General features: G+C 36.5%; 1 long non-coding RNA gene across 1 annotated transcript; it reads left to right on the forward strand.

Annotated features, from left to right (window-relative positions):
• The first annotated feature begins 249 nt into the window (after window positions 1-249).
• LOC307187500 lies at window positions 250-14369 on the forward strand. The gene is made up of 4 exons (XR_013828626.1): window positions 250-357; window positions 575-719; window positions 8342-8615; window positions 14058-14369. It is a non-coding gene; the product is annotated as an uncharacterized lncRNA (long non-coding RNA).
• Window positions 14370-14975: the final 606 nt, after the last annotated feature.

Below are 14975 nucleotides of genomic sequence, written 5' to 3' on the forward strand. Positions count from 1 at the left end.
CTCAAAGTAGGTTGACCTGTGTATAGGAAAAGTTGAAAGTATTGCAAACAAAGTGTATGAGTATTTGAACATATATGTTTGTGGTGGACCATTATAATAATATTCCCAATCAATTTCACCTCTTCGAAGTAGGATATTGCTGGTTGCTCTTCCTGTCATCAACAGACGAAGTCTATTTGTCTATTCTCCTGTATATGGGCTAGCCATGTAACCTGCATTGGCAAACAGAATGTGACTCTTCTAGTCTTCAACTGAATGCACAAGTATGCAGGAGCCCAGCTGAGATGAGCTGAAGAATCACCTAGCCAACCTACACAATCCTGAGAAATAAATCGCTGAAGCCACTAAATCTTGGAGGTATATGTTTTACAGGAATAAATAAATCAAACAATATCATAACTAAATCACTTAATCGTAACACTGGAATACTGCTACTAGTTTAACCTTGAGAATGACAATATATTTGTTATTCCTTAAATATGCTAAGTGTAGAAAATATTTCTGAATATTTCATATAAAATAATATCCTAATATAATATTCTTGTATTGAATATATACTTTGTTGTTATATTAGGAGTTTCATAGATGAAGGTGAAGTTCGCATCCCTGTTGCATGAATCAATTCTCTTCCACACACTGAGAGGATACAACTGCCTTTAACCAATAGGAGCAAGCAGTGCATGTTGGCAAGAAAAAATAACCAGGTTACCAGGTTTGAGGTAAGGGAGCATATTTTAAAGATATTCTAATAGTTGAAATGACTAATGATAATGTGGCAAAGAAAGGGAAAATGGGGCATTGACAGCCTGCTACACATGAGGTGGAAGAAGGTGAAGTAGTCTAAATCACTGTAATGGTAACAGCAAGATAAGCGCAGGTGTTTCAAATTGCACAGACTGGAATTTTTCTTATTGGCTTCTAAATAAATGTGTGGTGTCCCTTTGCTCCTATTTGAATATAAAAGTTTGAGAGAAGGAGCAAACAAATAAGAAAAAACGTTAACAAAAGATAGAAAACTTGGGACTTCCCTGGCGGTTCAGTGGTTAAGACTCTGTGCTTCCACTGCAGGGGGCACAGGTTTGATTCCTGCTCGGGGAACTAAAGATCCCACATGGCGCGACCAAAAAAATAAAAGAGAAAACTAGATAATGTACGAATCTTCCTAAGTGGCTACAAGGATAAGAGGAGGACTTGTTAGATTTATTGGAAGGAGCTACCCAAATGAGGATGAGTTGTGGTGACTTTGTTTTGTTTTGTTTTCTGAATGAGCCCAAAAGACAATCAGTAGTAAATAACTTTCTTGGGAGCAAGTGGAAGTTTATACCTAAAATCTAGAGTTAACTGGTTTTGTGTTTGGAGATTTAGTAGAAAGAAAAATGCTGAGTCATTCTGGAAAAGTAAACTTTACATGAGTCAACTTTGTTTATATTTTTTTTATACATTTATTTATTTATTTTATCCATCTCTGGCTGTGTTGGGTCTTCCCTGCTGCGCACAGGCTCTCTCTAGTTGCGGTGAGCAGGGGCCGCTAGTCATTGCGGTGTGAGGGCTTCTCACTGCGGGGGCCTCTACTGTTGTGGAGCACCAGCTATAGGTGCCCGGGCTTCAGTAGTTGTGGCACACAGGCTCATTAGTTGTGGTGCATGGGCCTAGCTGCTCTGCAGCATGTGGGATCCTCCCAGACCAGGGCTCGAACCCATGTCCCCTGCATTGGCAGGCGGACTCATAACCACCGTGCCCCCAGGGAAGTCCCTTAAAAATAAATATTTGCCTGAGGAGGCATTGCAATTATATTATCATTTCTAGTAAATTGATCATTCGGGTTTGGAGTCAGGGTTTGGGAATGTAAAATAAAAACCCCAAATCATTATTTTACTATAATAAAATTTTTGAAATAAAAAGATTGGTGATAACCTAGTGTTCTCAGTCAAGTTCCTGTTCTCAGCCTAGAGAAGCTCAAGTTTTTAAATTCTGTGGAGGGAACTAAACGGGTAGATGGTGAGTGAGGGCAGGAAAACAAAAGGCAGCCAGACCTCAGGAACAGATGGGAGGGGAGGTCAGCCTGCAGTTCTCCCACCCAGATCTCTCCTGTTTAGACCTAGAAATGTAGGCAATTAGCTGGAAGAATCATGGAATTGCTGACACTATTCTATAAACTCCAATAAGCCATAGAACCAAATCTATATTAATATTCAAATTGATGCTGACAAGCACCACCAGGTGGCACCACACTGCAGTTGGGACTTGAGTGGATTTGATCCTCATCCACACTCAAAGGTGTTCTCGCGTATTGCTCAGGATCATCGTAATAATTACATCAAGCTCTCTATAACACCCATTTTAGATAAATGGATTTTCAGATTCCTCTTGGAGTTTTACTGTGTACACCAAAAAGAACAAAGCCTAGACTTCCATGAGTTTTACTATCTGCCTAGTCCATGTGATTTAGAGACAAAGGGATTTTAGCTAATTTAGAAAACCTACATAGGTTAGCACCATACTCTGAAAATCACCTGAAGACTTACCCATCCAGTGAGAATGTTTACTTGGGCCAATAACCTTCCAACAGAGGAAAAGTTTAAAAAAAATCCCCCCATTAAAAGATATATATCAAAGAAATAAGTTGGTCAAAATATAGGAGAAAACGAGAACCTAGAGGACATTTGCTGACCTTTAAGAAACAGCAAGGAGGAATTCTATTTTCTTGTGTGGAAAACTAACTTCCTTACAAACCAACATCTCACAGATAACAATTGTAATATCTGGGCAAAATATGAGGATCTGAAAAGTAAAGACAAGCAGGCCAGGTTTGAAGAGGACCCATCCAATATCTAAAGGAAGTTATTGGCCAGGAAAGTTTCCTGTTTTGCGGGCTTTACACCGAAGGCAGTGACATAACATAGGAAACTCCAACAGAGTGCCTTTCATTGTTCTGGCCGGAAAAAGAGAGAGCTGTGCCAGTCAGGATGGGATCTCAGAAAGGAGACAGTGAGATCCAAAAAGAGAGAAAGGACTCAAAACTTCTATGTTTAAATACTGCCCAAGTTGCTGGCTCACTTCTGAAACATGCATTCGCGGGGTAGGATGAAAACAGTACAAACTAGGATTTGATATACAGCAAGGAAAATGAAGGCTTGAGATGCTGTCCACTCAGGCAAAGCAAAGGTTTCCATTTGAGTCTAACCAGGTTAATTTTCTTCTAAAGCAAAAACATCAACCCTCTTCAGAGGACTAGAACAGTATCCACAGACTCTCCATAACTTTAAGCAACTAAACTTGAAAATTTAGACATATGTACAGATCCCTAGGAAAATAATACTTACCAGATGTCAAGAATGATTTTGAATCTATAGTAATTGTAATATTGACACAGGGATAGAAAAATAGAGCAATGAAAGAGAAGAGAGCCCAGAAACACATCCTTGTATCCACTGATACTCAACTTACAACAAAGGTCTAACTACAGAGAGGGAGGGAAACATATGGAAAAAAGTGAAATTAAACACCTACTTTGCACAAAAATCATCTTGAGATGGGTCTAAGCCTAAATGTGAAGTGTAAAATTATTAACTTTTTGAAGATAATGTAGAAAAAGATCTCCTTACCTTGGGTGGAAAAATTTTCTTTTAACCTAGAATAGAAAACACTAAGCAATAAAGAAAAAAGTAATAAATTCAACCATATTAAAATTAACTTTTGTTTCTCAAAAGATACCATAATATAGAAATGCCAATTAAAACCACAATGTACAGCCACCAGATTGGCAAACATTTTAAAATTTCACATTACCAAATATTTGTTGATGGTATGAAGCAATTGCAGTATCCATACACTTCTGCCAGACATAAAAGTTCATCCAACTGCTTTTGAAAATATTATATTATATCCAGTGTATTTGAGGAAATTGTGATTCTATTTTTGATTATACACTAGGTACCTGGAAACTTTTTTTTTTTTAACAGCCCCAAACGCGAAACAACATAATTTTCAATCAACAGTGGAATGGAAAAATAAAATATGGCATGTTAATCACTGGAATACTATACAGCAGTTATACTTGGCACTGGTACAAGATATGCTTGACATTGGTCTATAAAGAGATAAGAAGCTTGAACCAGAATAAAATAATCAACTACTTCTCAAAGCACGCTAGATTTTGTTTGTTTTAGCAAGATTTTCTCAATGGATACACAGTACATTGATTCACATCCTTGTGTTTTCATTTACATTCATTGTGGACTGATCACTTGAGAACAAACTCCTTTGAGTGGCATTAATATACAGCAAGGAAAATGGGCAAACTAGATCTGCATACTATAACATAAGCATAAAAACATGTCTAACAAAGAAACAAAACATAGAAATTCACACAATATATTTCCATTACTTTAAGATCTAAATGAGAAAAAACTAATCTATATTAACAAGTGTATTAAAACAAGAAAGAAAGAAGATGAAAAAATGATTACCATAAAATGTTTCTTTATGAGGGTGTATTGTGTGTGTGAACATAAAAGGACTAATGGGGGAATCTCAGAGGTGCTGTAACTGTTCTATCCTTTGATTTGGTTGATGATTATATGGATGTATATTTCATAATTATTTTTAATACTTATGAAAAAAGCATGCTTGGGAGTTCCCTGGTGGTCAGTGGTTAGGATTCGGGGCTTTCACTGCCATGGCCCGGTTCAATCGCCTGGATCGTGAACTGAAATCCCTCAAGACCCATGGCACAGCCAAAAATAAAAAGAAAGAAAAGCATGCTTTATGCAGTTCTATATGTGTGTACTATATCTCATATTAGACAAAATAAGAACAAGGAAATGTGTGTGTAATGTCTAAACAAACAAACAAAAACTGTTTCGGGCAAAAGCAAAAGGTTAGAAAAGGGATAGTTTAAATAAAAAGAAAGAGGTTTGTCCTTTGTCCAAAGAAAATCACACGTATCTGATTTGAACAGAGCAATAATTTTAAAAAATGTAGACAGTCACATTAGGCCAGTTGAAGAATCCAGAATGAAAGGGAATTTGAGATTGTTGCACATTGCCTTAGAACTGCTGAAAATAATGAGGTGGCTCTGAGATAAAGGCAAGACAAAAGGAGGAAGATACATAAAGGCATGAAAACATCCCCATATGGCTGTATTAGCCAGTCTTTGGAGGTCATGGGGAAAAAAGTCTTAGTGAGGTAGCTACAAGTGATCTAAGAAGAAGGAAGGGAGGGAGGGAGGGAGGGAAAAAGTAAAGGAAGCAATAAAACAATAATATAGTCACCCCCACCCCAAAAAAACCCACAAAAAACCTTCAAGAAAGGGGAGAAAATACAAAACAGAAAAGTTGCCTATAGAGAAATAAAATCTGGAAACCACAGAGAAGAAAAAGAACATGATGAGGATAGAATGTATTGAGCAGAATAAAGTGAATACAAATGGGTGGACCACTATCTATAAAATCCTAGTGCCCAAAAGAATAGACCTCAGTGACTGAAGATCGGCATCAGCTCTGGATGAGACTAGGGCTTCCCAGTAGTGGCTCCTAGTGGTCTGGTGTCTTGTTGACTGAAAAGAGAAGTGCCTGTCCCCATGCTTGTACCATGTAATAGTGAGATGGGGACAGAATGATTATGATACACACCTGTTCAAAAGTAAGGGAATGGGAAGCATGTAGTAGTCGGTGATCTAAAGCGATTTTGAAAGTCAGTCAAGCATCTGGTGATAAGCCTGTGGCTACCCTTGACTAGCAGAAAGAAGAGTGGCACAAGGTGTGGGCAGAGAGAGGACAAGCTGAAACCTCCTCGCACGTCTACATCTGTCTGAAATTCCTTCTAACAATGCCTCTCAGAGATCAATGGTCCCTGAGGGGTGCCAGGCCACGGTTTGTTACCAGTCTACAAGGACATAAGTGTAAAAGTTAGAATAAATATTTAGAAATTTTATAGTGACTTGATCACCCAAGGGTGTGACCAGTGGAGTGTGGGTGTTATCAAAGTTGTGTGGTGCATTACATATGCAAGCAGAGTGGAAACATTACACAACATATGACACTGTAAGTTTAGGGTGCTATATAACTATAATAGAGCCAATTTACTGTAACTTTTCATTTATAGAAGTATTTAAAATTTTCATCAAGGTTCTTTAAAGAATTTATAGTTTAATATTATTAGTTACATTAGGGAAGTAAACATTGCCTTCTTCATTAATTTTTACCCTAATTTGCATATGGTAAAGCAAGCTTCAACTTTGTGAATGCAGCAGTGGGAATAAACCAAATGATAACAATAGAAATGATTCTGAAGAAATGGAGATCAAATGAGTTCATACCAGTTTTACTTAAAAGTATGACTCTCATGTATTGACCATAATTGATGGTAAATTGCTGAACCAACATTGTATTATTTGTGGAAATGGAATAGCTAATGAGGTAATTAAGCTTTCAAAAGTTAAATGGCATTAACATAAAATGCAAAAAGTATTAAGTTAAAAACCAAAGAACTATTATTAAATTAAAAAGTCAACAGAAGCAAATGTTGAATATTTTACACTAAACATGAGTGCATTGCTGGCTTCTTATAAAGTAGCACTTTGGGTTGATAAGACTAAGGAAAACATAAACAATGCCAAAGACCTTAATGAAATACTGCAGTAAATGTGTTCGCTTGGAAATGTTCAGTGACTGCTGCAAAAAAAGGTAATTCAAGTACTACGTTTCGATGACACACCATATTTGAACATATTTAGATACTGAGGAGTTAGAAGAATAAATAGTGCTAGCAACGTATTTTTCATTGCAGCTTAATTGTTGCACAAATCTTGTTAAAAGGGCATTTCTTTCAGTATATGGAAAATTTAAGTTTGTTGATTTTACAGTGGAAAATTTCTCTCTTTTTTGCTTAATTTTTAACAAACACAACTACCGCTGCACTATATGAAACTATGACTTCTTGCATTGCTGACGAATGTGGTTTGGAAGTTAAATTTTGGGTGCAAGTATATTCTAATGGTGCAGCTGCAATGGCAGGAAAACATCCTGGAGTAGTTCTCCTGATTAAGGAGCTTGTACCAGAATGTAAAGCAGCACAATGTTTCCTCCATCAAAAATATTACGTTAAAAAAAAAAGTCATTTTAACTAAAAAGTGTGTTTAGTGATGTAGTAAAATTATAAGTTATGGAATGGCTAATGGGTTAAACTTGATATTCTTCTTCTTTAAGTGATTAAACAGAAAATGATTATAAATAGCTATCAGTGCAAGCTGAGCTACTAAGTTTATTGAAGTTAAAGGGTCTATCAAGAACATGTGCACTAAGATCTCATAACGTTTTTGGCAGGTAAGAAACCAGTTTGATTGCAACTGTGAACCAGATGTGAACAAAGCAGCCGTATCTGTTTATTTGTCTGATATATTTGTCATTTTTAATAACCCTATTGCTTATGCAAAAACGAAATGCAACATTTTTTCAATGGTAGAAAAAGTAAAAGAACAAAAGCAAAAGTGAGAAGTTGGAGGCTTTCAACAAACTGTAATGACATGTTCCAAAATTTAACTGATTTTAAAGAGGTAAATGGCGACACTGTTATTATATATATATCTGCCAAATTTATCATGGAACACCGTATAAATTTTGTAGGCTATCTTAATTTTTTTTAATCCGGGGAAGATCTGTTCATAGGAGATTCATGGATCCAGAATCCACTTATTTCATTAAACAGTAATATAAACTAAACCATAACTCTACAACATTAGAATTGCTACTAATGTTGGATTGAAAACACTTTTTGAGCACACAACATAACTTGCTTCCTTTTTAATACACATGAAAAATAAATATCCTTAGTTTGCTGAAATTGCTTTAAAATTTCTTCCCAGAACAGAGCTTCTGGGAAGGGAAGCTTAGTAAGACTGGTTTCTCTACTGGGTACTATTAAAACAAAACATAGAAACAATTTAGCTATGGTTATGCCCTGTGAGTAGCACTGCCATTAATCCGACCTGTTTTAGAGAAACTAAATGAGAAGTGAACTCATTTGTCTCATTAAAAACTTTCAATATTGGTGGAGCAGTGTTCATTTAGTGTACCTATTAGCATCTAATATGGGATCACTATTTTATTCCTGAGAGTTTTCTTTTGTTACGAGGGGAGACTACATGTTGTGAAATTGTAATCCCCAATTTCATTCCCAAATGTACACTTCATAAACAGTGTGTATGGTTTTGTAATTTCTTTCCTATGCTATGTATGTTCTGATTACATTTATTAAATTTGATGTTATTGCTATTGAACCAAAAAAAACTTTTTAGAGAAGGATTTAAATAAAATGTTTTTTAAAATTCTATTCTAAACAGCTGGAATGACTAGAAGAATTTGGAAATTTATTAAAGTGAAATAGTGGACTCGAAATAAATTTAAAAAGTGGAAGATGCCAGTGTGAAAAATAAATTGATAAAATAAAGTTTAAACAAGATTAAGGACACTGTGCAATGATGACTTCAAGTGTAAGAAAGAAGATTGAGGAAGAATGGCCTTCAAGTCCGAGACTGGAAAGTGATTCTGAAAGAGAATTTCAAGTCATTATTTCCTACTGGAGAAGCAGTGAGTCATCTGATTGGTCCACTTGAGGTAAGAAACTGGGTACATGGAGATTAAGCTCTGTGCTTCCTTTCTCACTTTGCATCTCAGATGTGTACTCTTGTTCATTCCTTGCCATCCCATAAACTGAAGACAAAGATTTGGTCCTCATGCAGTGAGGTCTCAGCTTTACAGCATAGCCTATGACTGTATGATTCATAAGGTACAAACTTCCACTTTGGTCAGGACAAAAGCTGATATTCTGGTCTCCATCTGCTTGGCCCCTTTGTCCATCTAATTTTGGACAGAAATCCGACAAGTGGCATTTGTCATTGTCAAGTCCAAATGCTTACTAAGACAACTTTGCAAGTCAAAAGCTGAAAATCTGAGAGGGGAATTCCTCTTTCATCAAAATAGTTTTCTCTCCCTCTTTGTCACTTTGTCTTATGTATCTTTACAACTATTATTTATCTATCTATCTATATCTATCTATCTATCATCTATCTATCTATCTATCTATCTATCTACTTATCTCTATCATCTATCTATTTACCTGTATCTGCCTATCTAATAGTATAGTCCTAAGACTGGTATCCATGCACCGAGTTATGTCATAAATACTTTTGATAACACTCTCATCCATATTTCACTATCAGAAGCAACATTATGTTTTGCAATTTAACCTGTTGTAAAAGAAAATATTCTTGTTATTCTGATTTCCTAAATATTTTTTGTGTCACATGGAAAGTTCTTCTGTACTTACCAGTTACCGCAGGGATGGTCATAAAAGGGGGAAATAATGCCATCTTTCCAGCTACTTCAGCACACTTTTAAATACAAACTTTTCATACTCTGCTCCATTCACAGGAGTTCTTGTCAACATGTATTATACGTGAATAACACAAAGACTCAAAGACGTTCCCTCTGGTTAAATAAAACCTAACAGCTTTCCAGAACATACAGGATTAATCACACATAATAATTATACAAAGTGATAATACACTTATTATAAAAGCATATACACACCATTAAGCAAACATTGGCATACACTTCTAGGAAAGGAGGGAAATAAACATTAATTGGTGATGATACGGGGAAGAAAAAGACACCCAGAAATATAAATTCTCATTTTCACTTCTGAAATATTTTGGGTCTAGAGATTTTAAAGTTTGGGTTCTTCTGTGTCTGTGCTGGCTCCTCTTGTCAAGGAATCATCTGCAGGGAAACATTTGGCCTTAACAGTCCACCGTCAGCCTGGCACATAGAGCAGATTACTAAGCATCTTGTCTTTCATTTTCAATTTTCTGCTTTTAAACACTTCTTGATGCCAAAAAAGTCCAGTGAGACTGAAAGCCAAAGGAGGAATTTTTTTTTTTTTTTTTTTTTGCTGTACGCGGGCCTCTCACTGTTGTGGTGTCTCCCGTTGCGGAGCACAGGCTCTGGACGCGCAGGCTCAGCGGCCATGGTTCACGGGCCCAGCCGCTCCACAGCATGTAAGGGACTTCTTTGGTTAACTACATGTTATGCTAAAGGAAGCAGCCTTTTAAAATTTGATTTTGTCAGTCTAAAGCACCAAATCCAAACCAATGTGGCAAAGAAACTTTTGGTGCTCACCAATTATGTTTCTCTGAAATGAATCTTGAGTCACTTTATCATTTAGGTTGTCCATCACATTGAGGAAATGACAGACTGTATTCCTTTTATATCCCTAGGTTTTCTTGGAGTGCTAGTAAATTCACCTCCTAGTTCCTCCCATCAAAAAAGTAAACACATTTATACATTACCGGTGTCTACACTGGTATCTTGCATATTTCTCCAGATAATTGCTGGGTGGATATAGCTGGAAGTGTTCACCCTCTATGTGGTTCACCGGCATTTCTAGCAGTAAGAAAGCTATCGCTAGAAGGTGTAGTCATGTCTTATTAATCCCTTTGACTTGAGAGACAAGCTGCATCATGGTGTGTACTCTGGGACTTGAGCTTCTCCGTTCTCTGAGAACCCTCCGCCAATATGCATGAATACATATTCTGAGAGCTCCAATATTTTGAGAAAGAAATCCAATTCATGTAATAATGCTATACTACATAATACTTTTATCACAGTTAAACTTTTAGAACAGAAAAACCTCTGAGCTGAGAACCAAGAATTTTAAGTTATAAGCCCAGTTCTACTGCTAACTAGCTATATGGTTTGGGGCGTGCTAATTATCTACTCTTAAGTCTCAGTTTCCCTCCTCATAAATAAGAAAGACAGGCAGATAATGTTTCTAAGCGGTTCAAGTGAATGCATGACAAAAGGGCATGGGGGTTTTGGTAACTAAAGGTGTGGAAATTCTTTTTTTTTTTTAAAACAGTCTGTCAGTCTGTTAGCTGAACAACACACACTTGATTTGGATTTAGCTTGGGAGGTCTTAGTCTGCAATTTTCACTTTTATAAGAAGCTTTTTGGGGACTTCCCTGGTGGAGCAGTGGTTGAGAGTCCGCCTGCCAATGCAGGGGACATGGGTTTGATTCCTGGTTTGGGAAGATCCCACATGCCGTGGAGCAACTAGACCCATGCACCACAACTACTGAGCCTGTGCTCTAGAGCCCTCGAGCGACAACTATTGAGTCCGTACGCCACAACTACTGAAGCCCGCATGCCGCAACTACTGAACCCACATGCTGCAACTACTGAAGCCCCCTCACCTAGAGCCCATGCTCTGCAACAAGAGGATCCACCACAATGAGAAGCCTGCGCACCACAACAAAGAGTAGTCCCCACTCACCGCAACTAGAGAAAGCCCATGCACAGCAACGAAGACCCAACGCAGCAATAAATAAATAAATACAAAAAAGCAATAAATAAATAAATACAAAAAAAAATAAATACAAAAAAAAGCCTTTTAAAAAAGGCTTTTTAAGCCCTTTCTAATGCAACTTCCTTTGATTCTATAAAAGTCCTCTACATTGATCTTAAGACTAATTTAGCACTATAAAACCAAAGGTAGACATGTCTTATAGAAGAAAAGTAACAGAGATCTGGAAGGTTATTTGTGTGACAGCTTTTGGCTGTATAGCCTGAATAAAACTTGTGTTTTTCCAAACTTTATAGTGCATAACATAAACAGGAACCATCAATACAGAATTTTCCCATTAGCAGCACACACAGAAGGCCATTAAGAGTGCCAACATATTGGTTGGTGAACCTCATTATCCATTCCCCTTTTTCTGCATTGATATTTTATTCTCAGTCTGCTTTCTGGCTCTCTATGCAGGAATCATTAAATTCATAAGAGGCTCAGATAGTTATATTTTAGCTTCTTGTCAAATATTTACATGTCATGGGTAGAGTCTTTCAGAGGAGTTGTGATTAGTTGCCAAGGAATATCAAAAATCAAATGCAATTGTTAGTATTTAAAGTTTTTTCTGTTTATTTCTGCAAATGCAGAAGATAAACAGTGTCCGTTCAAAGTAAACTCCAGAGTACATATAATTTACAAAGATGGTAGTCCCCCAAAGTTTTGCATTGTTCAAAACACATGAAATAGTGCTGGGTTTTCAGCCAGCTCTTTGGGGTTAATAGTGCCACGTGTGAAGAATCAAGTAACTGCCTTGCCCTCTGGCCACTTTGAGACGAATTAGAAACTTCCATTGAAGAGCTTAAAATGTAATGGAGACTTACAAGTGAAGAAAATAAACCTAAACAGAACAAATGCAATCACAGTTGTGAAGGGAACAAATTCTGAATTCATATTTGGAATAAACAGGAAAACAGACAACTGGAATTTGAGAGAGAATAATAAAAGCACAGTATAAGGAATACAAGCTACTGGTTCTACAAGATGCTGTCTTGAGTGATGTTCAGAAGATCGTGATTGAAAGCAACCATTTGTCTCAGTCACTTGAGAACTATTTACTAACATTACTCTCCCTGCCAAATATTTTCCCGTCATTCCCACTAATGTGATTAGGAAGCTAAATCCACCCAATGATGGTTCCCAGTTGTTGACAAACACTACTTGCTCTATGGATTTGTTAATTCCCCCCTCCCTGCTTCTAAGTCAAAGGTAGGAGTAGAGAACCCCTGTTTATTCTTGAAATGTGCTTTCTTTGTAAGAGATGGCATTAATATTTGCTCTATGGTTGTTACCCCTTCTCTTCTCCCTCCTTCTTTTCCTTCCTCTGCTTCGCTCTTCATCTTCTTTTTTCTTTATCATTGTTTAGACATACTTTATTGCTGAGTATTGTTGAGGTTTTCACAAAATACAATAATAAATACTATCTCTTCTGCCAGTAAAATACAATCTGAGGGGATCCTGAAACAGAAAAATCATAAAAATATAAATAAAACAATAAGAAATAAAAATCATAGAAATAGAACATCCATTTGACAGAGATGTAAAGGCAGCTTTGTGTAGTAGATAGACCACTGGACTGAGAGCTAACAAATCTGAGGTCTGGTCCTTGCTCTACAAGTAATTAACTATAAGACTGAAAAACTGATTTTCTTACCCTAAAGGTGATTGAAAGAAAGCAGTACAAAATATGGTGAGTGCTGTAAGAGAAAAGCCAACTATTTGCTATATGTACAGGGAAAGGTTTTGTTCTTGCTTGGAAGAAACAAGTAAGATATAGAAGAATCATGGGGAAAATGGCATTTGAACTGAGCCTTGAAGATTAGGATGAATTCTAGTTATCAGAAAAGGGAAAGAAGAGGGGAGGAAGAGAGGCATTTCAAATTGAGACCACAATATCAGCTATGTGTGTGTGTGTGTGTGTGTGTGTGTGTGTGTATACACATACATATATATATATGCTATTATTCAGTAACACAGAAAGGTCTAGTTCAACAAACGCATAGAACGTTCTCCTCAAAATTTGTAATATTGACTATGGTAATTCCCAGTGGCCTCTTAAGTGATGCTAAATTTTCTTGGCAATTTAAAAATGCAGTTTAATGCATACAATGGCACAAATAAGTTTTCTGCAGAAATTTCCTTAGTTCTTAATATTTATATTTTAATGGCCATCATGGGCAAAGATTATGCTTTCAATCAATATTTAGTGAATAGGGTTCAGTTTCTTTCAACTGAGGTGTTTTCATGTCTTATCTATATTATTGTTAGATTTATTAAATTTTGCTTTTTGTTATTATTGTGCTATTTTGCATCACCAATTAAGGAAAATGGATCAATGATTCAAAAGGGGGAAATGATACCTAAAAGTGGGGAATAAGTAGTAAATATGAGAAAACATACCATGAATAGGACACTGGTGTCAGAAAACAATGGAAACCTATCAGGTACTAGAACAAGTAACTCTGAAAGTCTGAGGAATTTCTCAAGAACCCACAATGGAAGACTAAAAGTACGAATTGCAGTGACGTATATTGGAAAAATAAGATTTTACTGGGCCATCAACCCACCAGTCTCTAATACTCACTGCCTTGTCTGCTATGAAACATGGGCAGGACGCCTTCCATGCTTTCACAATTTTTTTTTTTTTTTAACAGAGCACAGTGACCTCTCAGAAACTAGCAAACGATTAAAGACAAAGTTATTCTAGGAGAGGAAAAAGAATGAAACATTGGAAAATTTTCTCTGTCACATGCCCCTTTGGGTAAGTAATGTACCATTTCAACAGAATGTAGTATAAAGGAACAATTACTGTCATGGCTATGTACCGACACCTTGCTTTACAGCTGGAGGGAACCACTGAGGCTCAGTGCTTGAAAATGTACTGGTGACATGTAAGCCTCAGGAAGAAGGTTTTTGTTTTGATCATCACTAAAAAAATCATGCTACAGAAAAAGGAATATTTTATTTAGAATAAGGCAATTTTCCTAGCTGTCACATGGATTTCAAAATGCATTGGGATTAGAACTCATGGACCACTGAAGTACATGTTTGACAAGAAAGGGAAACTCAATAAAAGGGTTTACACCTGAATGATGATTCCTACATCATTTTATTTGCAGAGATCAATGTGCATTCAACAATGTATCTGAAAATCTTAATTCCATGTAGAATAGAATTTTGAAAACTGAGACTATGTACAACCTTGTTATTCTACACAATTGCACAATTATGTACAATATGTGTACTTCTTTGGGCAGGATGTATCTTTATTTTTCACGCTGAAGTATGCTATTTTGAGGGGTAAGTTGTGCATCAGGGATGAGACAAAAATGTGGCCTTTCAAGGCACTGAAAATACTTGCTTTCAAGGCAGAAAAAAATACTTGCTATGATTGATTTCAAGAAGAAAGCTCAAAAAGATGTAATGCACATCTTGAATAGCATGAAGTTATCATTTTCTGGACATCAGGTGAGTGTTTTTAGCTTGAGAATGAGCTCTCAGTATTACTTAGGACTCTATGGTACAAATGACAATCACTTTTCTTTTTTTTTTTAAAAATTTTTTTTTTTAAT

Source organism: Stenella coeruleoalba, assembly GCF_951394435.1.
Source record: "Stenella coeruleoalba genome assembly, chromosome: 6".
Taxonomy (NCBI): domain Eukaryota; kingdom Metazoa; phylum Chordata; class Mammalia; order Artiodactyla; family Delphinidae; genus Stenella; species Stenella coeruleoalba.